The sequence below is a fragment of the Leuresthes tenuis genome, unplaced genomic scaffold, assembly GCF_036924035.1.
Source record: "Leuresthes tenuis unplaced genomic scaffold, fLeuTen1.0.hap1 SCAF_1, whole genome shotgun sequence".
Taxonomy (NCBI): domain Eukaryota; kingdom Metazoa; phylum Chordata; class Actinopteri; order Atheriniformes; family Atherinopsidae; genus Leuresthes; species Leuresthes tenuis.
In genome coordinates, this window is record NW_027325355.1 from 9,288,444 (window position 1) to 9,315,410 (window position 26,967).

Sequence of the window (26,967 nt, forward strand, 5' to 3'; positions counted from 1 at the left end):
AATAATAAAATAGAATGAATAAAGAAATGATAAATACCTAAATAAAATACATACACAATACAATACACAAAAAATGGAAAATGTTTAAAATTATTAATTTCTTTCTTTATTAAGTAATTTAGAACAAGAAACAATATAAAATAGAATAAAAAGATAACTAAAACAAAACAAAATAAATACAATAAATTAACAAAAGAAACTAATTTACAGTAAACAGTAAATTAAGACATTTTTTTTCTTTTAAAACTATTTACATGCATATTGACATGTAAAGAATGATCTGAAACCATTTTTTTTCTTCCTCCCTCTTTCTCCTCATCTCCTGCATCCATTCTTCCAGAGACATTCTGTTATTTTTGGGACAGTATATATTCCCATAATACTGCCCATGACCATTTTCTTTTATGCGCGGCAGGTGGCACTGACGGCATTAGTTTTTTTCCACTGTGCGGGTGCACTTACGCTCTCCGGGTTGGCGGAGGTGAGGGCAGGGGACCAGACGGCACAATCTGTTTGTTTCCAGTTGGGATGACAAACACAACTGGCACAATGAAGGGGCTTAAAAGTACAGGAGCTGGAGGTGGTGGCTGACTGAACACCTGCCTCTGAGCTGCTGACTTCTGCTTATCCACTGCCTGTCCAGCTGTACTCTGGGGAGTCAGGCAGGTTGACCCCTTGCAGCAGAATGCTACTGTCCTGCCTCTTCAGCCTCTTATTGCACCACTGAGTCAGTGTTGTTTGATTGCACTGCTCTGCAGTTGTTTGATCAAGTGTTTCCCAGGATTTTAGGAGACTGTGGTGGGAGAGTCTCTGACCCTCGGGGGTTTTAATGTGTGTGTACGTTTTTAAGCCTGATGGATCACACTTAAGTGCATTTTGAGACCATGGATATAAATTGCTGTATATGAACATACGTTGATAAATAAGAACTTACAAAGGCATATCAGAAGTATTTTAAATTTAATTCAGAATAAAACAATACCAAAAACTAACTCAGTTGCTGAAGTTTATTAGGGAGGTCTGATTTCACCTAAAAATGAAGATAACTGCAATTAATCAAAAGGAATGAAAGCAGGAGGTGCCTTTGGAACACACATTTTGTACCCTAGTCTGGTTATGTATCCAGTTCCCTGTAAATGGATTAAATATTAGGCACACCACTCAGAAACTCTGGTCATGCCATTTTGCCTTACTCGATTCATTGTGGAGAAGTCTCTCTCACAGTTTACCCTGGAAACTGGGTTGACCAGCGCAACTGCTGCCAAGTGGCTCAGCAGGGGGTAGATTTGTCCCCATTCATCACACTCACTTGCCAGGAGAGTCACAACTTCAGATTGGTTCTTGTCCTAGAAAAAATATTTTAGAGAGATGTTGATTATTTATATTGCACAAGTTTTGCCTTGATCTTGAATTGAATAATTAAGTTATTTAAAGTTGGAGATACATCAAAAAAGTGTTTATTTAAATCAGGAGGGGAGAACATACATTAAAAAGCCGGTGCACCCGGTGGAAAGCGACCGACGCCGCAGGCCGTGGAGAAGCCATTCCACAGCGTGGGTGGAGCCCGTAGAAATATACCGTTTTTTCACGACCATACGGCGCACCGTACTAAAAGGCGCAGTCTCAGTGGTGTGCCGTTACTGTGTTTTTAACACACATAAGGCGCACCTAATTTTAGGGCGTGAGTTTTATATACAATCCACACAAGCATACAAGTTTTTGTATTTAAAAATAGATCGGGAGCAAAACTGAGTTTGTTTGTGCTTTATTTAAAACACGGTTGAACAAGCAAGTGTGCGTCATAACTCAAACCCATCGAAGTCTTCATCTTCTGTTTCTGCATTGAACAGCTGTGCTAAATCTCCATCAAACATGCCAGGTTCACTGTCTTCACTGTAAAAGCCGTGTGGCTCCTTGGAAATGATGCCGGCTTTTGCGAAAGCTCGAACAACAGTGCTAGCAGACACGTTAGCCCAAGCATCTACAATCCACTCACAAGCTGTGGCGTAACTTGCCCGGCGTTGCCTTCCACCCTTAGTGAAACTATGGTCTCCATCAGTCATCCATTGCTCCCACGCCGCTCGCAGTCTGACTTTGAACGGCCGATTCACACCAATGTCCAGCGGTTGGAGTTCCTTTGTCAGGCCTCCCGGAATGATAGCAAGCTCAGAGTTCGTTTGCTTAACTTGTGTTTTCACATCGGCTGTGAGATGGGCACGCATAGAGTCACAGATCAACAGCGATGGCGATGCGTGGAAAAAACCACCTGGTCTTCTTACATACACCTCCCGCAGCCACTCTTTCATCATTTCCTCATCCATCCAGCCCTTTTCATTTGCCTTACTGATAACTCCAGCTGGAAACTTCTCTTTAGGCAAAGTCTTTCTCTTAAAAATCACCATAGGCGGCAGTTTCTGTCCATTAGCATGGCAGCCTAGCACAACAGTAAAAGAAGACTTCTCGTACCCCGTTGTGCGTATCGCTACCGCGCTGGTCCCAGTCTTCTCCACAGTGTGACTCACCGTGATGTCGAAAGTCCATATCCATCATCCATATTAGTGATGTGGCTGGGCTGGATGTGTTTATCGGTGATATGTTTAAAGCAGTAGGAGCGGAAGCTGGCCAGCTTTTCATTATAATCCGCTGGAAGTTTCTGCGCTACTGTAGTCCTGGTCCGGATGGAAAAATGGCACCGTTTCATGAAACGAAAGCACCAAGACGGACCTCCTTGGAAATGTTCGATTTTCATTTCTTCTGCTAGCGTTGCCGCTTTAAGTCGAATGGTGACCGTCGAAACGCTTCTCCCACTCGTTCTTTGCTCGATGATCCACTGCTCGAGTCTTTCCTCCAACTTGGGCCACCTCTCCTTATTTCCACGGAAACTCAGCTGCGTCTTCTTCACCTGTCGGAGCTCGTTTTCCAGCTTCCTCCACTTGCGAACCATCGATCCGTTGATCTTAAATTCTCTCGCGGCTGCTCGATTCCCATGTTCCTCCGCGTAGTTGATGGCCTTCAGTTTAAACGCACACCCCTGTACTTTTATATACCGGTACAATCAACGTTCTCTACTATGTCCGCCTTACAACAACACTCCTGCGCAGGAGTGAGACACTGTCTGACAGGGCGCACTGCACTATAAGGCGCGCTGCACATTTTGAAGAAAATCTAAAACTTTTATGTGCGCCTTATGGTCGTGAAAATACGGTACAGTCCCTGTGTTTTAATTCCCAGCTCGGAAACTCTCGAAAACTGCTGAGTTGGTGACACACAAGCCACGGTAACCTCATGTCATAAGTTAGGAAATCAGTCAGTGGGTCTGGATCAAAAGGAGCTGACAGCACTGGGTAGAGGGATGAGATAAATGGGGAGAAATAGCAGGAAATCAGCACCATGGAGGGCAGAAAGTTCGACTTGGTTTGATGAGATCAACAACATAGCCCACTGCTCCATTATCCAACTTGATGGCTTACTCTCTGCATGGGACTATTGCCCAAAAAAGAAGTTGCACTTACCTCAGAGTCAGACCCCCGCTCCGCAGTCCCGCTCCAGTGTCGTTGGAATCTGGGTCGCGCCAAATGCGTCAAGAAAAAAGTGACGTCTATGAGCGGGACGGGTGCAGTAATTAGCGCGCATTCTTCCTCTCGCTTGGTTACGGGCGGTAAGAAAGTACAGCTGTGGAATGGTCTGATAGACTGACAGATCTTTTTTTATTGTTATTGTTTTTCTCTTTCTCTCTCTCTCTCTCTAAACTTGTCTTCAGTCCAATCTCCCGTCCTGAGCGAGCCTGAGCGACTGTGGAAAGGAACGACTCCCTTTTAACAGGAAGAAACCTCTGGCAGGACCAGACTCAGGAAGGGTGGCCACCCGCCTCGACCAGCTGGGGTTTGACTACTCAAAAGCCTGCACACCCAGGCCATTTTCTCTCAAACATGGTAGAAACACTACTTTCCAAAAGAATGATTAAAATGGACTTTTTGATGATTAACATCAACTAAAAAATGATAATGGATAAATCTATCTATTATTTGTCTGTTGGAATTCTCAACAGTAGGCACAGCAACAGTTTCCGTAGTGTAGCGGTTATCACGTTCGCCTCACACGCGGAAGGTCTTTGCTTGCTCCAACTCTGTTTATTTCATTCTTGTGTGTAGATGTATGACTGCACGTTACTGATGGCAACATCAACATATTCATAATTATGGATAGGAGGGAGCCTCATCTGCTATTCTTGACATGCTGGAAAGAAAACAGCAAATGTTCTGCATCGTACAAAAGCGGATCCCGCCCTGCGTCCTATGAGCTGTCCCCAGGCACCACTCTGGAGCTCTGTGAGAATGCATTTCCAGCAGATAATCTCTGTCGTAAAGTCATTTTTTGGACGTTTTCAAGAGATTCTCCAATGCTGAGGTATGAAATGGACTTTGGTGAACCACCAGCTGCTCAGCGAAAATGGCACCCTCCCTGTCAAGGAATCGAACCCCATTCCTCCGCGTGACAGGCGGATTCTAACCTTTGACCAGCGAAGATACAGAATGTGTTGCTTAACTGTCGTGCCCATATTAAGAATACAAGCTGTAAGAGCACCGCTGAAAAATTTAACCTTTATGTTGTCAAGCATTTGCATGAATAAGAGCATAGTTTGCCTGTGGAAGGGGTTCCATGGTGTAAAGGTCAGCACTCTGGACTTTGAATCCAGTGATCCGAGTTCAAATCTCGGTGGAACCTTCAGGTGTGCTGTCATGTTTGTGTTCTGGAAAGAAGATGAGTGGATGAGGTTAGTCAGTTATCCAGTCACACCAGAGTGTGTGATTGACCAATTCCAAAGAGAGGGCTTAAATTGGTTAATGTTGAAAAAGTGGAACATTCAGCTGAGAGGTTCTGTGCTATTTGCCTTCTCACCTCTGGGTGTCACTAATTGAATCTATTTGGTTTCTTCTTGCATATTCATTTGCAATGCATATATTTTTCCATGCTCTCCATTTGGAATTTGGACACAGAAGCCAAAGGAGAAGGAAACAGGAAAAACAATCCCATGGTAACAATCAGCAACAAGGAGAACTACACAATTAACCCGGTGCCCACCCATGGGCCAACCAATCATCCAATCAAGGAGCAGCAATTTCTGCCGGCCGGGATCTGAGCGCCAACTCCATGCGGTGCGCACAAGTTTGTACTGATTTAGGAAAAAGAGGATTGTACAATTTTACTCCTTGGTATGGATACTCTTTCAAAAACGTCCAAAAAATAAAATATGTGGTTGATAAAACTGTGTGACTCAGTCCTTCAACACAAAAGGCAGGCAAAGGAAAATCAGCTGTCCTCTCCATCTAATCATAGGAGCAAGGCAGTAACTACCATAGAGGACACCGAGGTCGTGTCCTCTGTATTTTTAATTTTTTTTTTGTTGCTGAAATTGTGGTGATTTTATATTTGAAGAGCCAAGAGTAGCGCTGTTTAATAAAACAGTGGCTCAGTTTGGGCAGACGTGCTGCGCGTCATCGACAACATGCACTGTCGCTATGGTAACTACCACACAAGTCGGACTTTGATGTTGTTACCGTTAGTGAGTCAGTCAGTCACACCAGTCACTGAAAGAGGAGCACATCAAGCTAAACATGTAGGTGGAGAGCAGTTTAAGTGGTAGATGACTGTGAGAAAAAATGCATTTTAATGTGGAGATATTTGTATTGCAGCCCAGCGTCCTAATCAGATAGCAAGGAAACATGAATCAAAGTTTAATTTGTATATATTATCCCTCTGTCCCGGGACAGTTCATTCCTTTTTATTCCTAATCCATGACTTGATGAAATTCATTCTCCAGTTTTACATTGTAACTCATTTGCAAATCATTTAGGATGAGGCTGATGTTCTCTGATAACAAACTAAACAAATAAACCTAAAAGTCATTATGATGTTGTTTTTGTTCCTTTAAGACTCTGAAAATGGCCAGATTTAAATAATGGAATTAAATAAATTTCCAGGGGAGCCCCTGAACCCGACTAGAAGTTCTGACTCATGACCTCAGTATTTTTTGGGCCTCTGCATCTAAAACCTCACTCAGGTAAAAGAATCAAAGTGTCATCAGCAACATTTACTAACACTTCCACAGTAAAAGTATTTATTCTGCAGAGCAGCTCTCAGCGTTTGCTGTTAGATATAAAGTTGCCTGTTTGACAGTTTAAAGTGGCGGCACGTGCACTTTTTCTACCATCCAAGTACTAACCAGGCCCGACCCTGCTTAGCTTCCTAGATCTGACGAGATCGGGCGTGTTCAGGGTGGTATGGCCTTAAGCGAGAGAATCAGTCACAAATCAGCTTTTTATAGATGCTGAAACAACATCTATCACTGGGTTCTGACTTCTAAAATATAATGTAACTGTTTAAAAATGAGAAATTTGTGATGATTTCATCTAACTAAGCAGCCTCAGTCTCTCTGTGTGACGCTGAACACAAAACTACACACAGGGAACAGAAGAGGTCGACAGACACTAAGTTATCTGAGAGTCTCAGTTTCAACTGCAGGTAATAATCACATCAGGGATGAAGATGTGCCCACTACAAGTTTGCCTTTCTCGGCAATAATCTGGTTACATCGAGGAACTGTATGATTCCAGTACCGATATAATGCACATTTGTCACAGACATTGTTGCTTACGGCCACACCACCCTGAACATGCCCGACCTCGTCTGATCTCGGAAGCCAAGTAGGGTTGGGCCTGGTTAGTACTTGGATGGGAGACTGCTTGGGAATACCAGGTGCTGTAAGATTTTTCTCTTCTCTCTACCACCTGCATGTCTTTTGTTGCAACGTCTGATCACCCTGTGACACATGAGGAAGTTGGTCATCTTCAGCTGCTGCTGCTTTGTTGGCAGACACGAAGTGATCTGAGAGTCTCAGTTTCAACTGCAGATAATAATCACGTCAGGGAAGAAGATTTGCCCACTACAAGTTAGCCTTTCTCGGCAATTATCTGGTTACATAGAGGAACTGTATGATTCCAGTACCTATATAATGCACATTTGTCACAGACATTGTTGCTTACGGCCACACCACCCTGAACATACCAGATCTCGGAAGCCAAGCAGGGTTGGGCCTGGTTAGTACTTGGATGGGAGACCGCTTGGGAATACCAGGTGCTGTAAGCTTTTTCTCTTCTCTCCAGCACCTGCATGTCTTTTGTTGCAACGTCTGATCACCCTGTGACACATGAGGAAGTTGGTCATCTTCAGCTGCTGCTGCTTTGTTGGCAGACACGAAGTGATCTGAGAGTCTCAGTTTCAACTGCAGGTAATAATCACATCAGGGATGAAGATGTGCCCACTACATATCAGCCTTTCTCGGCAATTATCTGGTTACATAGAGGAACTGTATGATTCCAGTACCTATATAATGCACATTTGTGACAGACATTGTTGCTTACGGCCACACCACCCTGAATATGCCCGACCTCGTCTTATCTCGGAAGCCAATTAGGGTAAGGCCTGGTTAGTACTTGGATGGGAGACTGCTTGGGAATACCAGGTGCTGTAAGCTTTTTCTCTTCTCTCTACCACCTGCATGTCTTTTGTTGCAACGTCTGATCACCCTGTGACACATGAGGAAGTTGGTCATCTTCAGCTGCTGCTGCTGCTTTGTTGGCAGACACGAAGTGATCTGAGAGTCTCAGTTTCAACTGCAGGTAATAATCACATCAGGGATTAAGATGTGCCCACTACATATCAGCCTTTCTCGGCAATTATCTGGTTACATAGAGTAACCGTATGATTCCAGGACCTATATAATGCACATTGTTCACAGATATTGTTGCTTACGGCCACACCACCCTGAATATGCCCAACCTCGTCTGATCTAGGAAGCCAAGCAGGGTTGGGTCTGGTTAGTACTTGGATGGGAGACCGCTTGGGAATACCAGGTGCTGTAAGCTTTTTCTCTTCTCTCGACCACCTGCATGTCTTTTGTTGCAACGTCTGATCACCCTGTGACACATGAGGAAGTTGGTCATCTTCAGCTTCTGCTGCTTTGTTGGCAGACACGAAGTGATCTGAGAGTCTCAGTTTCAACTGCAGGTAATAATCACATCAGGGATTAAGATGTGCCCACTACCTATCAGCCTTTCTCGGCAATTATCTGGTTACATAGAGTAACCGTATGATTCCAGTACCTATATAATGCACATTTGTGACAGACATTGTCGCTTACGGCCACACTACCCTGAACATGCCCGACCCCGTCTGATCTCGGAAGCCAAGCAGGGTTGAGCCTGGTTAGTACTTGGATGGGAGACCGCTTGGGAATACCAGGTGCTGTAAGCTTTTTCTCTTCTCTCTACCACCTGCATGTATTTTGTTGCAACGTCTGATCACCCTGTGACACATGAGGAAGTTGGTCATCTTCAGCTGCTGCTGCTTTGTTGGCAGACACGAAGTGATCTGAGATTCTCAGTTTCAACTGCAGATAATAATCACGTCAGGGAAGAAGATTTGCCCACTACAAGTTAGCCTTTCTCGGCAATTATCTGGTTACATAGAGGAACTGTATGATTCCAGTATCTATATAATGCACATTTGTCACAGACATTGTTGCTTACGGCCACACCACCCTGAACATGCCCGACCTCGTCTGATTTCGGAAGCCAAGCAGGGTTGGGCCTGGTTAGTACTTGGATGGGAGACCGCTTGGGAATACCAGGTGCTGTAAGCTTTTTCTCTTCTCTCCAGCACCTGCATGTCTTTTGTTGCAACGTCTGATCACCCTGTGACACATGAGGAAGTTGGTCATCTTCAGCTGCTGCTGCTTTGTTGGCAGACACGAAGTGATCTGAGAGTCTCAGTTTCAACTGCAGGTAATAATCACATCAGGGATTAAGATGTGCCCACTACATATCAGCCTTTCTCGGCAATTATCTGGTTACATAGAGTAACCGTATGATTCCAGTACCTATATAATGCACATTTGTGACAGACATTGTTGGTTACGGCCACACCACCCTGAATATGCCCGACCTCGTCTTATCTCGGAAGCCAATTAGGGTAAGGCCTGGTTAGTACTTGGATGGGAGACTGCTTGGGAATACCAGGTGTTGTAAGCTTTTTCTCTTCTCTCTACCACCTGCATGTCTTTTGTTGCAACGTCTGATCACCCTGTGACACATGAGGACGTTGGTCATCTTCAGCTGCTGCTGCTGCTTTGTTGGCAGACACGAAGTGATCTGAGAGTCTCAGTTTCAACTGCAGGTAATAATCACATCAGGGATTAAGATGTGCCCACTACATATCAGCCTTTCTCGGCAATTATCTGGTTACATAGAGTAACCGTATGATTCCAGGACCTATATAATGCACATTGTTCACAGATATTGTTGCTTACGGCCACACCACCCTGAATATGCCTAACCTCGTCTGATCTAGGAAGCCAAGCAGGGTTGGGTCTGGTTAGTACTTGGATGGGAGACTGCTTGGGAATACCAGGTGCTGTAAGCTTTTTCTCTTCTCTCTACCACCTGCATGTCTTTTGTTGCAACGTCTGATCACCCTGTGACACATGAGGAAGTTGGTCATCTTCAGCTGCTGCTGCTTTGTTGGCAGACACGAAGTGATCTGAGAGTCTCAGTTTCAACTACAGATAATAATCACATCAGGAATGAATTTGTTCTCACTACAAGTTAGCCTTTCTCGCCAATTTTCTGGTTACATAGAGGAAGTGTATGATTCCAGTACCTATATAATGCACATTTGTCACAGACATTGTTGCTTACGGCCACACCACCCTGAAAGTACCCGACCTCGTCTGATCTCGGAACCCAAGCAGGATTGGGCCTGGTTAGTACTTGTATGGGAGACTGCTTGGGAATACCAGGTGATGTAAGCTTTTTTTCTTCTCTCTACCACCTGCATATCTTTTGTTGCAACGTCTGATCACCCTGTGACACATGAGGAAGTTGGTCATCTTCAGCTGCTGCTGCTTTGTTGGGAGACACGAAGTGATCTGAGAGTCTCAGTTTCAGCTGGAGAGAATAATCACGACAGGGAAGAAGATGTGCCCACTATGCATCAGCCTTTCTCAGCAATTATCTGGTTACATAGAGGAACTGTATGATTCCAGTATCTATATAATGCACATTTGTCACAGACATTGTTGCTTACGGCCACACCACCCTGAACATGCCTGACCTCGTCTGATCTCGGAAGCCAAGCAGGGTTGGGCCTGGTTAGTACTTGGATGGGAGACTGCTTGGGAATACCAGGTGCTGTAAGCTTTTTCTCTTCTCTCTACCACATGCATGTCTTTTGTTGCAACGTCTGATCACCCTGTGACACGAGGAAGTTGGTCATCTTCAGCTGCTGCTGCTTTGTTGGCAGACACGAAGTGATCTGAGAGTCTCAGTTTCAACTACAGATAATAATCACATGAGGGATGAAGATGTGCCCACTACAAGTTAGCCTTTCTCGGCAATTATCTGGTTACATAGAGGAACTGTATGATTCCAGGACCTATATAATGCACATTTGTCACAGACATTGTTGCTTACGGCCACACCACCCTGAACATACCAGACCTCGTCTGATCTCGGAAGCCAAGCAGGGTTGGGCCTGGTTAGTACTTGGATGGGAGACCGCTTGGTAATACCAGGTGCTGTAAGCTTCTTCTCTCCTCTCTACCACCTGCATGTCTTTTGTTGCAACGTCTGATCACCCTGTGACACATGAGGAAGTTGGTCATCTTCAGCTGCTGCTGCTTTGTTGGCAGACACAAAGTGATCTGAGAGTCTCAGTTTCAACTGCAGGTAATAATCACATTAGGGATGAAGATGTGCCCACTACATATCAGCCTTTCTCGGCAATTATCTGGTTACATCGAGGAACTGTATGATTCCAGTACCTATATATTGCACATTTGTGACTGACATTGTTGCTTACGGCCACACCACCCTGAATATACCCGACCTCGTCTGATCTCGGAAGCCAAGCAGGGTTGGGCCTGGTTAGTACTTGGATGGGAGACCGCTTGGGAATACCAGGTGCTGTAACTTTTTTCTCTTCTCTCGACCACCTGCATGTCTTTTGTTGCAATGTCTGATCACCCTGTGACACATGAGGAAGTTGGTCATCTTCAGCTGCTGCTGCTTTGTTGGCAGACACGACGTGATCTGAGAGTCTCAGTTTCAACTGCAGGTAATAATCACATCAGAGATGAAGATGTGCCCACTACATATCAGCCTTTCTCTGCAATTATCTGGTTACATAGAGGAACCGTATGATTCCAATACCTATATAATGCACATTGTTCACAGATATTGTGTCTTACGGCCACACCACCCTGAACATGCACGACCTTGTCTGATCTCGGAAGACAAGCAGGATTGGGCCTGTTTAGTACTTGGATGGGAGACTCCGTGGGAATACCAGTTGCTGTAAGCTTTCTCTCTTCTTTCGACCACCTGCATGTCTTTTGTTGCAACGTCTGATCACCCTGTGACACATGAGGAAGTTGGTCATCTTCAGCTGCTGCTGCTGCATTGTTGGCAGACACGAAGTGATCTGAGAGTCTCAGTTTCCGCTGGAGAGAATAATCACGACAGGGAAGAAGATGTGTCCACTATATATCAGCCTTTCTCTGCAATTATCTGGTTACATAGAGGAACCGTATGATTCCAGTACCTATATAATGCACATTGTGAAAAGAATCTGTGATAAAGGAAGGTCTGCTGATTTCTCTGTTTGGCTCCATGAAGTGGAAGAGAAACAACAACATACAAACACATCAACACAAGGATCAACTAACTTTCAGAGCTCAGAGAAGTTTAGATTTTCATGTGGAGAAATCTTTCTGTGAATAAAACTCAGCATTAGCAGCGATATCCTCCATGGCTGCACAAACAGGAAAAAGCAGCAAATAAACAACAGAACAGCAGCGCAGAGACATCACAGCAATGAAGTCTCAGCAACAAACTGACTGAATACCTTTATTTCACTTCACACAGCTCAGCTGTGGCTCCAGTCCATCCAATCCTAACTCCAGCATAGAGCGGCTGAGTGAATGTGGTCTGGACTCTGTGGAGGAGAGTCATGGCTTCAGAGACGCTGTAGAAGGACAGAATACCTGCTCTGTGATCCAGGTACACTCCTACTCTGGAGGACTGAGGACCTGAGATGGAGGCTTTCATCTTGTTGGACCAAAATTCAAAACTGTTTTGGTAACATTTTAATGCCCAAGATTTGTCATTACGTCCAAATCCACATTCATTCCCTGTTCTGCTGATGTTCTTGTATGCGACTGCTACATCAGCTCCTCCCCCTCTCCTCTCCACCTCCCAGTAACGGCGTCCAGTCAGACTCTCTCTGCTCAGGACCTGACACCATTCCGTGAATCTGTCTGGATGAGCAGAATAAGACTGAGGTTGTCTCATTACTGTCACTTTTCTGTTCCCCTCTGACACTAACAGATATGTGTTTGCTGTGTTTGGATCCAGTGTGATGTCACATGAATATTTTAAGAAGGCAGCTCTGCTCTTTGGCTCTGGTTCTGGTTCTGGCAGTAAAACATCCACTTCAGTGACTGTCAGTGAGCTGTTTGTCCATTTCTCTCTCAGAATGTCCTGTAGTTTCTCTCTGAGCTCTGACGCAGCTGCTGTCACATCCTCAAAGTACCTCAGAGGACGGGTATTGATGCTGGATGAGTGTGTGGACTCTCTGAGTGCTGACACTGAGGGGTAGTTGTGTAGAAACTGGTTGTGATCCTCTGTGTGTGAGAGCTGCTTCAGCTCAGCATCTTTCCTCTTCAGCTCAGTGATCTCCTGCTCCAGCTTCTCCTGAAGCTCTTTGACTCGACTCACTTCAGTTTGCTGCTGGGATCTGAGCTGCTGCTTCACATCAGAGCTTCTTTTGTGGATGAGACGGATCAGCTCGGTGAAGATGTTCTCACTGTCCTCCACTGTTTTCTCAGCAGACTGATTGATGGCCTCCACCTCCTGTTGAAGCAGCTTCACATCTTTCTCTCTGTCCTGGATTCTCTGCTGGATTTGTTGTCGACTCCCCTCCAGCTCTCTCTGCCTCTCAGTCCTTTCTGCTGCAGCTGACACTGTGTCGTGGCCTTTATGATCATCCACAGGGCAGAGATAACAGATAGACTTCTGATCAGTACGGCAGAACATCTTCATCACCTCATCATGACGACAGCAGATGTTCTCCTGGAGGCTCTTGGAGGGCTCCACCAGCTTGTGTTTCTTGAATGGAGTCACATCATAATGAGGCTGAAGGTGTTTCTCACAGTAAGAGGCCAGACAGAATAAACAGGACTTGATGGCTTTCAGTTTTCTTCCAGAGCAGAAATCACAGGCCACATCTTCAGGTCCAGCATGGCAGAGATCAGCAGGAGCAGCTTGGAGTCCAGTCTTCTTCAGCTGCTTCACTAAATCAGCTAACATGGTGCTTTTCTCCAGGACAGGCCTCGGTGTGAAAGTTTTCCTGCAATGAGGGCATCTGTGAATTCCCTTCTTATTCTTTCCATTCCAGTAGCCTTTAATACAGTTCATGCAGTAGCTGTGTCCACAGGGAATAGTCACCGGATCCTTCAGTAGATCCAGACAGATCGAACAAGAGAAGGTTTCCAGGTCCAGTTTAACACTTTTCTGAGCCATTTCCTCCATTTGGCAGAGCAGTGTGTGACTCTCAGAGCAGAAACACCGTCTGTGCTGTGATACAAAACTAATTCCACCTCCTTTTGTTGCAGCTGATCAGCTGATCTTCACTTAAGAGCTCCTCTACTCTCACACAATGGTTTCACACATCCTCCCAGCTTCAGATCAGTTTGGGGAGGGAACAAGGGAACAGTGCTGGTTTCACCTCAGTCCAGGCAGGATTGTTCAAGAGGTTGTTGAATTCTTATTTGTTCTCTGTTGAAGGGAAAGATAAATTCATTAACCTTCCACTTAAAGCTCAACATGAAGAAAATTGGTTTCTCTGCATCTATCAGATCAACATTGTCCGATACTTTTAGCAGGCAGCTGTACAGGAAATGTAAATGTTGCTGTTTCTTAGTATTTTCATGCTTTTCATTTATATTTATAGAATCAGCCCTGCTCTGCAGCAGCTTGAAATTCTTAAATCATGATCTTCTGCTGAAATGCTCACCTGAATCTTCAGACTGATGCATTCAAGTGCGTGACGTGAAACATGAGCTCTCATACGGTTGTTGGACTTCAGAAGAGGTAAAAACCTGCAGAGCTGACCCCTAACCTGCAAACTGACTGCATCAGACATGTTTGATCATAATCTATCTATCGAGCTCTGTATGCTGACTGGTGTCTTCAGGCTGAGTCTGATAGAAACCCTCTTTGTCTCTTTGTCTCTGTGTAGAAAAAAAGCTGCATCTTAAGATGGAGTTCCTGTGGTGTTTTGTCCACTCTTGTCCACACTGAAAACACAAACAGCATAAAACAGCAGAATGACTTCTTTTCCAGCCTTTTTCAGTTGGCAGGAAACAACAAAACGCTTCACAGCAAACATCTGTTCAGAAGTGAGAAAACCCAGCTGAGCAGATCAGTGATTTCTGTGCGGCTCAGATAACATTTCATGTTAGGCTGCAGTCTGAGGTGCTGATAAAGGCTTTATTTTATGATCATGCTGTTATGCAGCTAAGTCTATATACATCCTGGTCAGTGAGGGGATTTAAACTGAGGAGGCAGGATTACTTTTACCTCTGATGAGCTCTGTTATTAAGCGGAGAAAAGCATCATTTTTATCTGGACAGAGGGATGAACGTGAGAGAAAAAGTGGCTTTAATATATTAACCTGAAATAACGTGACTGTACTCTGACAACATCACGGTCCATCTGATGCCCCCAAAACCCTGAACTCTAAACCACTGCAGGGATTTCAGTATATCTATAATGGAGGAGTGGGAGATCCTGTCAGAACTTCTATCTGTGATGAGCATCTGAAGCAGAAGATGTTTCACAGCTCAGATGGTTGAGGTCTGAAATGTAACCTGTGTGGGGACAGGCAAAGGTGTAGAAGACAAAAAGTGGAGGCTCCAGATGGTGATAGAAGATAACGACTCTGTTTCTTTCAACTGAGGCTTCAGACAGATCCCAAACTGACCTCTGACCTCAAGACTCCTGCATGATAATAACATCCATGCAACCAAAGACCTGAAGAAGTTGCACTGATCTGAAAGACAAAAGGACGGTGATGTTACCATCCATCCCCCATGATTTCAGACATTAACTCAACCCCAAACTTGGACAAACTCCTTCACCACAGTAATGACTCTACATCCTGATGAGGGACATTAAAAACAATCGTTTCTAACAATTTCTATCTAAACTATAAATGATTGGAGGGATTTTTCAACAGTGACAGTTAAGGAGTGTCATCAGGTGAATGAGATCAGCTCAGTAATGAAAACACAGTTTACACTAAATACAGTCTGTGGTTTACACAAGCCTCAGTGAAAATAAATACAATTATTATTCAGAATATCTTGGTGGTTTACATTGTTGCACATATTTTCAACACAGTCATCATATGCTATGAAAAGCTGAATGTCAGAAATAAACTGAAATGATGGAGAGTATTCATAAGAGCAACTGGACTTCTTTTTTGATCTTGAAGACGTTGAATTTTGATGGGACAGCAGCTTCCTCTTTGGTTTTTGTAGAGAAGTACAGTAGAACAACCGAGTACTAACCAGGCCCGACCCTGCTTAACTTCACAGGGTGATCAGACGTTGCAACAAAAGACATGCAGTTTGTAGAGAGAAGAGAAAAAGCTTACAGCACCTGGTATTCCCAAGCGGTCTCCCATTCAAGTACTAACCAGGCCCAACCCTGCTTGGCTTCCGAGATCAGATGAGGTCGGGCATATTCAGGGTGGTGTGGTCGTAAGCAACAATATCTGTGAACAATGTGCATTATATAGGTACTGAAATCATACGGTTACTCTATGTAACCAGATAATTGCCGAGAAAGGCTGATATGTAGTGGGCACATCTTAATCCCTGATGTGATTATTACCTGCAGTTGAAACTGAGTCTCTCAGATCACTTCTTGTCTGCCAACAATGCAGCAGCAGCAGCAGCTGAAGATGACCAACTTCCTCATGTGTCACAGGGTGATCAGACGTTGCAACAAAAGACATGCAGGTGGTAGAGAGAAGAGAATAAGCTTACAGCATCTGGTATTCCCAAGCGGTCTCCCATCCAAGTACTAACCAGGCCCAACCCTGCTTGGCTTCCGAGATCAGACGAGGTCGGGCATATTCAGGGTGGTGTGGCTGTAAGCAACAATGTCTGTCACAAATGTGCATTATATAGGTACTGGAATCATACGGTTACTCTATGTAACCAGATAATTGCCGAGAAAGGCTGATATGTAGTGGGCACATCTTCATCCCTGATGTGATTATTACCTGCAGTTGAAACTGAGAATCTCAGATCACTTCGTGTCTGCCAACAAAGCAGCAGCAGCTGAAGATGACCAAATTCCTCATGTGTCACAGGGTGATCAGACGTTGCAACAAAAGACATGCAGGTGGTAGAGAGAAGAGAAAAAGCTTACAGCACCTGGTATTCCCAAGTAGTCTCCAATCCAAGTACTAACCAGGCCCAACCCTGCTTGGCTTCTGAGATCAGACGAGGTTGGACATGTTCAGGGTGGTTTGGCCGTAAGCAAAAAAATCTGTGAACAATGTGCATTATATAGGTACTGAAATCATACGGTTCCTCTATGTAACCAGATAATTGCCGAGAAAGGCTAACTTGTAGTGGGCACATCTTCTTCCCTGACGTGATTATTACCTGCAGTTGAACCTGAGACTCTTAGATCACTTCGTGTCTGCCAACAAAGCAGCAGCAGCTGAAGATGACCAACTTCCTCATGTGTCACAGGGTGATCAGACGTTGCAACAAAAGACATGCAGGTGGTAGAGAGAAGATAAAAAGCTTACAGCACTTGGTATTCCGAAGCAGTCTCCCATCCAAGTACTAACCAGGCCCAACCCTGCTTAGCTTCCGAGATCAGACGAGGTCGGGCATATTCAGGGTGGTGTGGCCGTAAGCAACAATATCTGTGAACAATGTGCATTATATCGGTACTGGTATCATACAGTTCCTCTATGTAACCAGATGATTGCCGAGAAAGGCTAACTTGTAGTGGGCATATCTTCATCCTTGATGTGATTACTACCTGTAGTTGAAACTGAGACTCTCAGATCACTTCGTGTCTGCCAACAAAGCAGCAGCAGCTGAAGATGACCAACTTCCTCATGTGTCACAGGGTGATCAGACGTTGCAACAAAAGACATGCAGGTGGTAGAGAGAAGAGAAAAAGCTTACAGCACCTGGTATTCCCAAGTAGTCTCCCATCCAAGTACTAACCAGGCCCAACCCTGCTTGGCTTCTGAGATCAGACGAGGTTGGGCATGTTCAGGGTGGTGTGGCCGTAAGCAAAAATATCTGTGAACAATGTGCATTATATAGGTACTGGAATCATACGGTTCCTCTATGTAACCAGATAATTGCCGAGAAAGGCTAACTTGTAGTGGGCACATCTTCATCCCTGATGTGATTATTACCTGCAGTTGAAACTGAGACTCTCAGATCACTTCGTGTCCGCCAACAAAGCAGCAGCAGCTGAAGATGACCAACTTCCTCATGTGTCACAGGGTGATCAGACGTTGCAACAAAAGACATGCAGGTGGTAGAGAGAAGAGAAAAAGCTTACAGCACCTGGTATTCCCAAGCGGTCTCCCATCCAAGTACTAACCAGGCCCAACCCTGCTTGGCTTCCGAGATCAGACGAGGTCGGGCATATTCAGGGTGGTGTGGCCGTAAGCAACAATATCTGTGAACAATGTGCATTATATCGGTACTGGAATCATACAGTTCCTCTATGTAACCAGATGATTGCCGAGAAAGGCTAACTTGTAGTGGGCACATCTTCTTCCCTGTCGTGATTATTATCTGCAGTTGAAACTGAGAATCTCAGATCACTTCGTGTATGCCAACATAGCAGCAGCAGCTGAAGATGACCAACTTCCTCATGTGTCACATGGTGATCAGACGTTGCAACAAAAGACATGCAGGTGGTAGAGAGAAGAGAAAAAGCTTACAGCACCTGGTATTCCCAAGTAGTCCCCCATCCAAGTACTAACCAGGCCCAACCCTGCTTGGCTTCTGAGATCAGACGAGGTTGGGCATGTTCAGGGTGGTGTGGCCGTAAGCGAAAATATCTGTGAACAATGTGCATTATATAGGTACTGGAATCATACGGTTCCTCTATGTAACCAGATAATTGCCGAGAAAGGCTGATGCGTATTTGGCACATCTTCTTCCCTGTCGTGATTATTCTCTCCAGCGGTTAAAACTGAGACTCTCAGATCACTTCGTGTCTGCCAACAAAGCAGCAGCAGCTGAAGATGACCAACTTCCTCATGTGTCACAGGGTGATCAGACGTTGCAACAAAAGACATGCGGGTGGTAGAGAGAGGAGAAATAGCTTACAGCACCTGGTATTCCCAAGTAGTCTCCCATCCAAGTACTAACCAGGCCCAACCCTGCTTGGCTTCCGAGATCAGATGAGGTTGGGCATGTTCAGGGTGGTTTGGCCGTAAGCAACAATATCTGTGAACAATGTGCATTATATAGGTACTGGAATCATACGGTTACACTATATAACCAGATGATTGCCGAGAAAGGCTGATGCGTATTGGGCACATCTTCTTCCCTGTCGTGATTATTCTCTCCAGCGGAAACTGAGACTCTCAGATCACTTCGTGTCTGCCAACAATCCAGCAGCAGCTGAAGATGACCAACTTCCTCATGTGTCACAGGGTCATCAGACGTTGCAACAAAAGACATGCAGGTGCTAGAGAGAAGAGAAAAAGCTTATAGCACCTGGTATTCCCAAGTAGTCTCCCATCCAAGTACTAACCAGGCCCAACCCTGCTTGGCTTCCGAGATCAGACGAGGTCGGGCATGTTCAGGGTGGTTTGGCCGTAAGCGACAATGTCTGTGACAAATGTGAATTATATAGGTACTGGAATCATACAATTCCTCTATGTAACCAGATAAGTGCCAAGAAAGGCTGATATGTAGTGGGCATATCTTCATCCTTGATGTGATTATTACCTGCAGTTGAAACTGAGACTCTCAGATCACTTCGTGTCTGCCAACAAAGCAGCAGCAGCTGAAGATGACCAACTTCCTCATGTGTCACAGGGTGATCAGACGTTGCAACAAAAGACATGCATGTGGTAGAGAGAAGAGAAAAAGCTTACAACACCTGGTATTCCCAAGCGGTCTCCCATCCAAGTACTAACCAGGTCCAACCCTGCTTGGCTTCCGAGATCAGACGAGGTCGGGCAAATTCAGGGTGGTGTGGCTGTAAGCAACAATGTCTGTCACAAATGTGCATTATATAGGTACTGGAATCATACGGTTACTCTATGTAACCAGATAATTGCAGAGAAAGGCTGATATGTAGTGGGCACATCTTCATCCCTGATGTGATTATTACCTGCAGTTGAAACTGAGACTCTCAGATCACTTCGTGTCTGCCAACAAAGCAGCAGCAGCTGAAGATGACCAACTTCCTCATGTGTCACAGGGTGATCAGACGTTGCAACAAAAGACATGCACGTGGTAGAGAGAAGAGAAATAGCTTACAGCACCTGGTATTCCCAAGTAGTCTCCCATCCAAGTACTAACCAGGCCCAACCCTGCTTGGCTTCCGAGATCAGAGGAGGTTGGGCATGTTCAGGGTGGTGTGGCCATAAGCAGCAATATCTGTGAACAATGTGCATTATATAGGTACTGGAATCATACGATTCCTCTATGTAACCAGATAATTGCTGAGAAAGGCTGATGCGTATTAGGCACATCTTCTTCCCTGTCGTGATTATTATCTGCAGTTGAAACTGAGAATCTCAGATCACTTCGTGTCTGCCAACAAAGCAGCAGCAGCTGAAGATGACCAACTTCCTCATGTGTCACAGGGTGATCAGACGTTGCAACAAAAGACATGCAGGTGGTAGAGAGAAGAGAAAAAGCTTACAGCACCTGGTATTCCCAAGTAGTCTCCCACCCAAGTACTAACCAGGTCCAACCCTGCTTGGCTTCCGAGATCAGACGAGGTCTGGCATATTCAGGGTGGTGTGGCCGTAAGCAACAATGTCTGTCACAAATGTGCATTATATAGGTACTGGAATCATACGGTTACACTATGTAACCAGATAATTGCCGAGAAAGGCTGATATGTAGTGGGCATATCTTCATCCTTGATGTGATTACTACCTGTAGTTGAAACTGAGACTCTCAGATCACTTCGTGTCTGCCAACAAAGCAGCAGCAGCTGAAGATGACCAACTTCCTCATGTGTCACAGGGTGATCAGACGTTGCAACAAAAGACATGCAGGTGGTAGAGAGAAGATAAAAAGCTTACAGCACTTGGTATTCCCAAGCAGTCTCCCATCCAAGTACTAATCAGGCCCAACCCTGCTTAGCTTCCGAGATCAGACGAGGTCGGGCATATTCAGGGTGGTGTGGCCGTAAGCAACAATATCTGTGAACAATGTGCATTATATCGGTACTGGTATCATACAGTTCCTCTATGTAACCAGATGATTGCCGAGAAAGGCTAACTTGTAGTGGGCATATCTTCATCCTTGATGTGATTACTACCTGTAGTTGAAACTGAGACTCTCAGATCACTTCGTGTCTGCCAACAAAGCAGCAGCAGCTGAAGATGACCAACTTCCACATTTGTCACAGGGTGATCAGACGTTGCAACAAAAGACATGCAGGTGGTAGAGAGAAGAGAAAAAGCTTACAGCACCTGGTATTCCCAAGTAGTCCCCCATCCAAGTACTAACCAGGCCCAACCCTGCTTGGCTTCTGAGATCAGATGAGGTTGGGCATGTTCAGGGTGGTGTGGCCGTAAGCAAAAATATCTGTGAACAATATGCATTATATAGGTACTGGAATCATACGGTTCCTCTATGTAACCAGATAATTGCCGAGAAAGGCTGATGCGTATTGGGCACATCTTCTTCCCTGTCGTGATTATTCTCTCCAGCGGAAACTGAGACTCTCAGATCACTTTGTGTCTGCCAACAAAGCAGCAGCAGCTGAAGATGACCAACTTCCTCATGTGTCACAGGGTGATCAGACGTTGCAACAAAAGACATGCAGGTGCTAGAGAGAAGAGAAAAAGCTTACAGCACCTGGTATTCCCAAGTAGTCTCCCATCCAAGTACTAACCAGGCCCAACCCTGCTTGGCTTCTGAGATCAGACGAGGTTGGGCATGTTCAGGGTGGTGTGGCCGTAAGCAAAAATATCTGTGAACAATGTGCATTATATAGGTACTGGAATCATACGGTTCCTCTATGTAACCAGATAATTGCCGAGAAAGGCTAACTTGTAGTGGGCACATCTTCATCCCTGATGTGATTATTACCTGCAGTTGAAACTGAGACTCTCAGATCACTTCGTGTCCGCCAACAAAGCAGCAGCAGCTGAAGATGACCAACTTCCTCATGTGTCACAGGGTGATCAGACGTTGCAACAAAAGACATGCAGGTGGTAGAGAGAAGAGAAAAAGCTTACAGCACCTGGTATTCCCAAGCGGTCTCCCATCCAAGTACTAACCAGGCCAAACCCTGCTTGGCTTCCGAGATCAGACGAGGTCGGGCATATTCAGGGTGGTGTGGCCGTAAGCAACAATATCTGTGAACAATGTGCATTATATCGGTACTGGAATCATACAGTTCCTCTATGTAACCAGATGATTGCCGAGAAAGGCTAACTTGTAGTGGGCACATCTTCTTCCCTGTCGTGATTATTATCTGCAGTTGAAACTGAGAATCTCAGATCACTTCGTGTATGCCAACATAGCAGCAGCAGCTGAAGATGACCAACTTCCTCATGTGTCACATGGTGATCAGACGTTGCAACAAAAGACATGCAGGTGGTAGAGAGAAGAGAAAAAGCTTACAGCACCTGGTATTCCCAAGTAGTCCCCCATCCAAGTACTAACCAGGCCCAACCCTGCTTGGCTTCTGAGATCAGACGAGGTTGGGCATGTTCAGGGTGGTGTGGCCGTAAGCGAAAATATCTGTGAACAATGTGCATTATATAGGTACTGGAATCATACGGTTCCTCTATGTAACCAGATAATTGCCGAGAAAGGCTGATGCGTATTTGGCACATCTTCTTCCCTGTCGTGATTATTCTCTCCAGCGGTTAAAACTGAGACTCTCAGATCACTTCGTGTCTGCCAACAAAGCAGCAGCAGCTGAAGATGACCAACTTCCTCATGTGTCACAGGGTGATCAGACGTTGCAACAAAAGACATGCGGGTGGTAGAGAGAGGAGAAATAGCTTACAGCACCTGGTATTCCCAAGTAGTCTCCCATCCAAGTACTAACCAGGCCCAACCCTGCTTGGCTTCCGAGATCAGATGAGGTTGGGCATGTTCAGGGTGGTTTGGCCGTAAGCAACAATATCTGTGAACAATGTGCATTATATAGGTACTGGAATCATACGGTTACACTATATAACCAGATGATTGCCGAGAAAGGCTGATGCGTATTGGGCACATCTTCTTCCCTGTCGTGATTATTCTCTCCAGCGGAAACTGAGACTCTCAGATCACTTCGTGTCTGCCAACAATCCAGCAGCAGCTGAAGATGACCAACTTCCTCATGTGTCACAGGGTCATCAGACGTTGCAACAAAAGACATGCAGGTGCTAGAGAGAAGAGAAAAAGCTTATAGCACCTGGTATTCCCAAGTAGTCTCCCATCCAAGTACTAACCAGGCCCAACCCTGCTTGGCTTCCGAGATCAGACGAGGTCGGGCATGTTCAGGGTGGTTTGGCCGTAAGCGACAATGTCTGTGACAAATGTGAATTATATAGGTACTGGAATCATACAATTCCTCTATGTAACCAGATAAGTGCCAAGAAAGGCTGATATGTAGTGGGCATATCTTCATCCTTGATGTGATTACTACCTGTAGTTGAAACTGAGACTCTCAGATCACTTCGTGTATGCCAACATAGCAGCAGCAGCTGAAGATGACCAACTTCCTCATGTGTCACAGGGTGATCAGACGTTGCAACAAAAGACATGCAGGTGGTAGAGAGAAGAGAAAAAGCTTACAGCACCTGGTATTCCCAAGTAGTCTCCCACCCAAGTACTAACCAGGTCCAACCCTGCTTGGCTTCCGAGATCAGACGAGGTCTGGCATATTCAGGGTGGTGTGGCCGTAAGCAACAATGTCTGTCACAAATGTGCATTATATAGGTACTGGAATCATACGGTTACACTATGTAACCAGATAATTGCCGAGAAAGGCTGATATGTAGTGGGCATATCTTCATCCTTGATGTGATTACTACCTGTAGTTGAAACTGAGACTCTCAGATCACTTCGTGTCTGCCAACAAAGCAGCAGCAGCTGAAGATGACCAACTTCCTCATGTGTCACAGGGTGATCAGACGTTGCAACAAAAGACATGCATGTGGTAGAGAGAAGAGAAAAAGCTTACAACACCTGGTATTCCCAAGCGGTCTCCCATCCAAGTACTAACCAGGCCCAACCCTGCTTGGCTTCCGAGATCAGACGAGGTTGGGCATGTTCAGGGTGGTGTGGCCATAAGCAGCAATATCTGTGAACAATGTGCATTATATAGGTACTGGAATCATACGATTCCTCTATGTAACCAGATAATTGCTGAGAAAGGCTGATGCGTATTAGGCACATCTTCTTCCCTGTCGTGATTATTATCTGCAGTTGAAACTGAGAATCTCAGATCACTTCGTGTCTGCCAACAAAGCAGCAGCAGCTGAAGATGACCAACTTCCTCATGTGTCACAGGGTGATCAGACGTTGCAACAAAAGACATGCAGGTGGTAGAGAGAAGAGAAAAAGCTTACAGCACCTGGTATTCCCAAGTAGTCTCCCACCCAAGTACTAACCAGGTCCAACCCTGCTTGGCTTCCGAGATCAGACGAGGTCTGGCATATTCAGGGTGGTGTGGCCGTAAGCAACAATGTCTGTCACAAATGTGCATTATATAGGTACTGGAATCATACGGTTACACTATGTAACCAGATAATTGCCGAGAAAGGCTGATATGTAGTGGGCATATCTTCATCCTTGATGTGATTACTACCTGTAGTTGAAACTGAGACTCTCAGATCACTTCGTGTCTGCCAACAAAGCAGCAGCAGCTGAAGATGACCAACTTCCTCATGTGTCACAGGGTGATCAGACGTTGCAACAAAAGACATGCATGTGGTAGAGAGAAGAGAAAAAGCTTACAACACCTGGTATTCCCAAGCGGTCTCCCATCCAAGTACTAACCAGGCCCAACCCTGCTTGGCTTCCGAGATCAGACGAGGTCGGGCAAATTCAGGGTGGTGTGGCTGTAAGCAACAATGTCTGTCACAAATGTGCATTATATAGGTACTGGAATCATACGGTTACTCTATGTAACCAGATAATTGCAGAGAAAGAATGATATGTAGTGGGCACATCTTAATCCCTGATGTGATTATTACCTGCAGTTGAAACTGAGACTCTCAGATCACTTCGTGTCTGCCAACAAAGCAGCAGCAGCTGAAGATGACCAACTTCCTCATGTGTCACAGGGTGATCAGACGTTGCAACAAAAGACATGCACGTGGTAGAGAGAAGAGAAATAGCTTACAGCACCTGGTATTCCCAAGTAGTCTCCCATCCAAGTACTAACCAGGCCCAACCCTGCTTGGCTTCCGAGATCAGAGGAGGTTGGGCATGTTCAGGGTGGTGTGGCCATAAGCAGCAATATCTGTGAACAATGTGCATTATATAGGTACTGGAATCATACGATTCCTCTATGTAACCAGATAATTGCTGAGAAAGGCTGATGCGTATTTGGCACATCTTCTTCCCTGTCGTGATTATTATCTGCAGTTGAAACTGAGAATCTCATATAACTTCGTGTCTGCCAACAAAGCAGCAGCAGCTGAAGATGACCAACTTCCTCATGTGTCACAGGGTGATCAGACGTTGCAACAAAAGACATGCATGTGGTAGAGAGAAGAGAAAAAGCTTACAGCAACTGGTATTCCCAAGCGGTCTCCCATACAAGTACTAACCAGGCCCAACCCTGCTTGGCTTCCGAGATCAGACGAGGTTGGGCATGTTCAGGGTGTTGTGGCCGTAAGCAACAATATCTGTGAACAATGTGCATTATATAGGTACTGGAATCATACGGTTCCTCTATGTAACCAGATGATTGCCGAGAAAGGCTAACTTGTAGTGGGCACATCTTCTTCCCTGTCGTGATTATTATCTGCAGTTGAAACTGAGAATCTCAGATCACTTCGTGTCTGCCAACATAGCAGCAGCAGCTGAAGATGACCAACTTCCTCATGTGTCACATGGTGATCAGACGTTGCAACAAAAGACATGCAGGTGGTAGAGAGAAGAGAAAAAGCTTCCAGCACCTGGTATTCCTAAGCAGTCTCCCATCCAAGTACTAACCAGGTCCAACCCTGCTTGGGTTCCGAGATCAGACGAGGTCAGGTATATTCAGGGTGGTGTGGCCGTAAGCAACAACATCTGTGAACAATGTGCATTATATAGGTACTGGAATCATACGGTTACACTATGTAACCAGATAATTGCCGAGAAAGGCTAACTTGTAGTGGGCACATCTTCTTCCCTGACGTGATTATTATCTGCAGTTGAAACTTAGAATCTCAGATCACTTCGTGTCTGCCAACAAAGCAGCAGCAGCTGAAGATGACCAACTTCCTCATGTGTCACAGGGTCATCAGACGTTGCAACAAAAGACATGCAGGTGGTAGAGAGAGGTAAAATAGCTTACAGCACCTGGTATTCCCAAGTAGTCTCCCACCCAAGTACTAACCAGGCCCAACCCTGCTTGGCTTCCGAGATCAGACGAGGTCAGGCATTTTCAGGGTGGTGTGGCCGTAAGCAACAATATCTGTGAACAATGTGCATTATATAGGTACTGGAATCATACGGTTACAATATGTAACCAGATAATTGCCGAGAAAGGCTGACATGTAGTGGGCATATCTTCATCCTTGATGTGATTACTACCTGTAGTTGAAACTGAGACTCTCAGATCACTTTTGTCTGCCAACAAAGCAGCAGCAGCTGAAGATGACCAACTTCCTCATGTGTCACAGGGTGATCAGACGTTGCAACAAAAGACATGCAGGTGGTAGAGAGAAGAGAAAAAGCTTACAGCACCTGGTATTCCCAAGCGGTCTCCCATCCAACTACTAACCAGGCCCAACCCTGCTTGGCTTCCTAGATCCGATGACGTCGGGCATGTTCAGGGTGGTGTGGCCGTAAGCATCAATGTCTGTCACAAATGTGCATTATATAGGTACTGGAATCATACAGTTCCTCTATGTAACCAGATAATTGCAGAGAAAGGCTAACTTGTAGTGGGCACATCTTCTTCCCTGTCGTGATTATTATCTGCAGTTGAAACTGAGAATCTCAGATCACTTCGTGTCTGCCAACAAAGCAGCAGCAGCTGAAGATGACCAACTTTCTCATGTGTCACAGGGTGATCAGACGTTGCAACAAAAGACATGCAGGTGGTAGAGAGAAGAGAAAAAGCTTACAGCACCTGGTATTCCCAAGCGGTCTCCCATCCAACTACTAACCAGGCCCAACCCTGCTTGTCTTCCTAGATCCGATGACATCGGGCATGTTCAGGGTGGTGTGGCCGTAAGCAACAATGTCTGTGACAAATGTGCATTATATCGGTACTGGAATCATACAGTTCCTCTATGTAACCAGATAATTGCCGAGTAGGCTAACTTGTAGTGGGCACATCTTCTTCCCTGACGTAATTATTATCTGCAGTTGAAACTTAGAATCTCAGATCACTTCGTGTCTGCCAACAAAGCAGCAGCAGCTGAAGATGACCAACTTCCTCA

At 45.3% G+C, this 26,967-nt stretch overlaps 2 protein-coding genes, 19 non-coding genes and 24 pseudogenes across 21 annotated transcripts in view; 14 read left to right on the forward strand and 31 right to left on the reverse strand.

Moving 5' to 3' along the window:
• Positions 1–26,967, reverse strand: part of LOC140291438 (uncharacterized) — an 873,052-nt gene that overhangs the window by 723,486 nt on the left and 122,599 nt on the right. The window lies entirely within an intron of this gene.
• Positions 1–26,967, reverse strand: part of LOC140295136 (uncharacterized) — a 180,559-nt gene that overhangs the window by 99,363 nt on the left and 54,229 nt on the right. The window lies entirely within an intron of this gene.
• Positions 4,654–4,725, forward strand: trnaq-uug (transfer RNA glutamine (anticodon UUG)). The gene has a single exon. It is a non-coding gene; the product is annotated as a tRNA-Gln (tRNA).
• On the forward strand, positions 6,650–6,768 carry LOC140299421 (5S ribosomal RNA; annotated as a pseudogene).
• On the forward strand, positions 7,038–7,146 carry LOC140317556 (5S ribosomal RNA; annotated as a pseudogene).
• Positions 7,416–7,534, forward strand: LOC140291645 (5S ribosomal RNA; annotated as a pseudogene).
• On the forward strand, positions 7,807–7,925 carry LOC140299767 (5S ribosomal RNA; annotated as a pseudogene).
• On the forward strand, positions 8,195–8,313 carry LOC140297015 (5S ribosomal RNA). The gene has a single exon (XR_011913020.1). It is a non-coding gene; the product is annotated as a 5S ribosomal RNA (ribosomal RNA).
• Positions 8,583–8,701, forward strand: LOC140284559 (5S ribosomal RNA). Its single transcript, XR_011910199.1, has one exon. It is a non-coding gene; the product is annotated as a 5S ribosomal RNA (ribosomal RNA).
• On the forward strand, positions 8,971–9,089 carry LOC140296072 (5S ribosomal RNA; annotated as a pseudogene).
• On the forward strand, positions 9,362–9,480 carry LOC140271452 (5S ribosomal RNA; annotated as a pseudogene).
• LOC140314212 (5S ribosomal RNA) lies at positions 9,750–9,868 on the forward strand (annotated as a pseudogene).
• LOC140297249 (5S ribosomal RNA) lies at positions 10,138–10,256 on the forward strand. The gene has a single exon (XR_011913043.1). It is a non-coding gene; the product is annotated as a 5S ribosomal RNA (ribosomal RNA).
• LOC140298632 (5S ribosomal RNA) lies at positions 10,524–10,642 on the forward strand. The gene has a single exon (XR_011914261.1). It is a non-coding gene; the product is annotated as a 5S ribosomal RNA (ribosomal RNA).
• Positions 10,912–11,030, forward strand: LOC140291155 (5S ribosomal RNA). The gene has a single exon (XR_011912426.1). It is a non-coding gene; the product is annotated as a 5S ribosomal RNA (ribosomal RNA).
• On the forward strand, positions 11,300–11,418 carry LOC140296054 (5S ribosomal RNA; annotated as a pseudogene).
• Positions 15,768–15,886, reverse strand: LOC140289341 (5S ribosomal RNA). The gene has a single exon (XR_011912246.1). It is a non-coding gene; the product is annotated as a 5S ribosomal RNA (ribosomal RNA).
• LOC140294827 (5S ribosomal RNA) lies at positions 16,162–16,280 on the reverse strand. Its single transcript, XR_011912812.1, has one exon. It is a non-coding gene; the product is annotated as a 5S ribosomal RNA (ribosomal RNA).
• Positions 16,550–16,668, reverse strand: LOC140288960 (5S ribosomal RNA; annotated as a pseudogene).
• Positions 16,938–17,056, reverse strand: LOC140298618 (5S ribosomal RNA). The gene has a single exon (XR_011914248.1). It is a non-coding gene; the product is annotated as a 5S ribosomal RNA (ribosomal RNA).
• Positions 17,326–17,444, reverse strand: LOC140304532 (5S ribosomal RNA; annotated as a pseudogene).
• LOC140293757 (5S ribosomal RNA) lies at positions 17,714–17,832 on the reverse strand. The gene has a single exon (XR_011912707.1). It is a non-coding gene; the product is annotated as a 5S ribosomal RNA (ribosomal RNA).
• On the reverse strand, positions 18,102–18,220 carry LOC140307255 (5S ribosomal RNA; annotated as a pseudogene).
• LOC140298068 (5S ribosomal RNA) lies at positions 18,493–18,611 on the reverse strand. Its single transcript, XR_011913748.1, has one exon. It is a non-coding gene; the product is annotated as a 5S ribosomal RNA (ribosomal RNA).
• Positions 18,881–18,999, reverse strand: LOC140297972 (5S ribosomal RNA). The gene has a single exon (XR_011913660.1). It is a non-coding gene; the product is annotated as a 5S ribosomal RNA (ribosomal RNA).
• LOC140297786 (5S ribosomal RNA) lies at positions 19,269–19,387 on the reverse strand. The gene has a single exon (XR_011913490.1). It is a non-coding gene; the product is annotated as a 5S ribosomal RNA (ribosomal RNA).
• Positions 19,657–19,775, reverse strand: LOC140300658 (5S ribosomal RNA; annotated as a pseudogene).
• Positions 20,045–20,163, reverse strand: LOC140299712 (5S ribosomal RNA; annotated as a pseudogene).
• LOC140297437 (5S ribosomal RNA) lies at positions 20,433–20,551 on the reverse strand. The gene has a single exon (XR_011913172.1). It is a non-coding gene; the product is annotated as a 5S ribosomal RNA (ribosomal RNA).
• On the reverse strand, positions 20,821–20,939 carry LOC140299165 (5S ribosomal RNA; annotated as a pseudogene).
• On the reverse strand, positions 21,209–21,327 carry LOC140304543 (5S ribosomal RNA; annotated as a pseudogene).
• On the reverse strand, positions 21,597–21,715 carry LOC140295027 (5S ribosomal RNA). The gene has a single exon (XR_011912831.1). It is a non-coding gene; the product is annotated as a 5S ribosomal RNA (ribosomal RNA).
• Positions 21,985–22,103, reverse strand: LOC140307261 (5S ribosomal RNA; annotated as a pseudogene).
• LOC140298069 (5S ribosomal RNA) lies at positions 22,376–22,494 on the reverse strand. The gene has a single exon (XR_011913749.1). It is a non-coding gene; the product is annotated as a 5S ribosomal RNA (ribosomal RNA).
• LOC140297973 (5S ribosomal RNA) lies at positions 22,764–22,882 on the reverse strand. The gene has a single exon (XR_011913661.1). It is a non-coding gene; the product is annotated as a 5S ribosomal RNA (ribosomal RNA).
• LOC140299713 (5S ribosomal RNA) lies at positions 23,152–23,270 on the reverse strand (annotated as a pseudogene).
• LOC140299186 (5S ribosomal RNA) lies at positions 23,540–23,658 on the reverse strand (annotated as a pseudogene).
• On the reverse strand, positions 23,928–24,046 carry LOC140299714 (5S ribosomal RNA; annotated as a pseudogene).
• Positions 24,316–24,434, reverse strand: LOC140290726 (5S ribosomal RNA). Its single transcript, XR_011912385.1, has one exon. It is a non-coding gene; the product is annotated as a 5S ribosomal RNA (ribosomal RNA).
• LOC140300669 (5S ribosomal RNA) lies at positions 24,704–24,822 on the reverse strand (annotated as a pseudogene).
• On the reverse strand, positions 25,092–25,210 carry LOC140290870 (5S ribosomal RNA; annotated as a pseudogene).
• LOC140280677 (5S ribosomal RNA) lies at positions 25,480–25,598 on the reverse strand (annotated as a pseudogene).
• Positions 25,868–25,986, reverse strand: LOC140293182 (5S ribosomal RNA). Its single transcript, XR_011912648.1, has one exon. It is a non-coding gene; the product is annotated as a 5S ribosomal RNA (ribosomal RNA).
• Positions 26,255–26,373, reverse strand: LOC140284258 (5S ribosomal RNA; annotated as a pseudogene).
• LOC140316887 (5S ribosomal RNA) lies at positions 26,643–26,761 on the reverse strand (annotated as a pseudogene).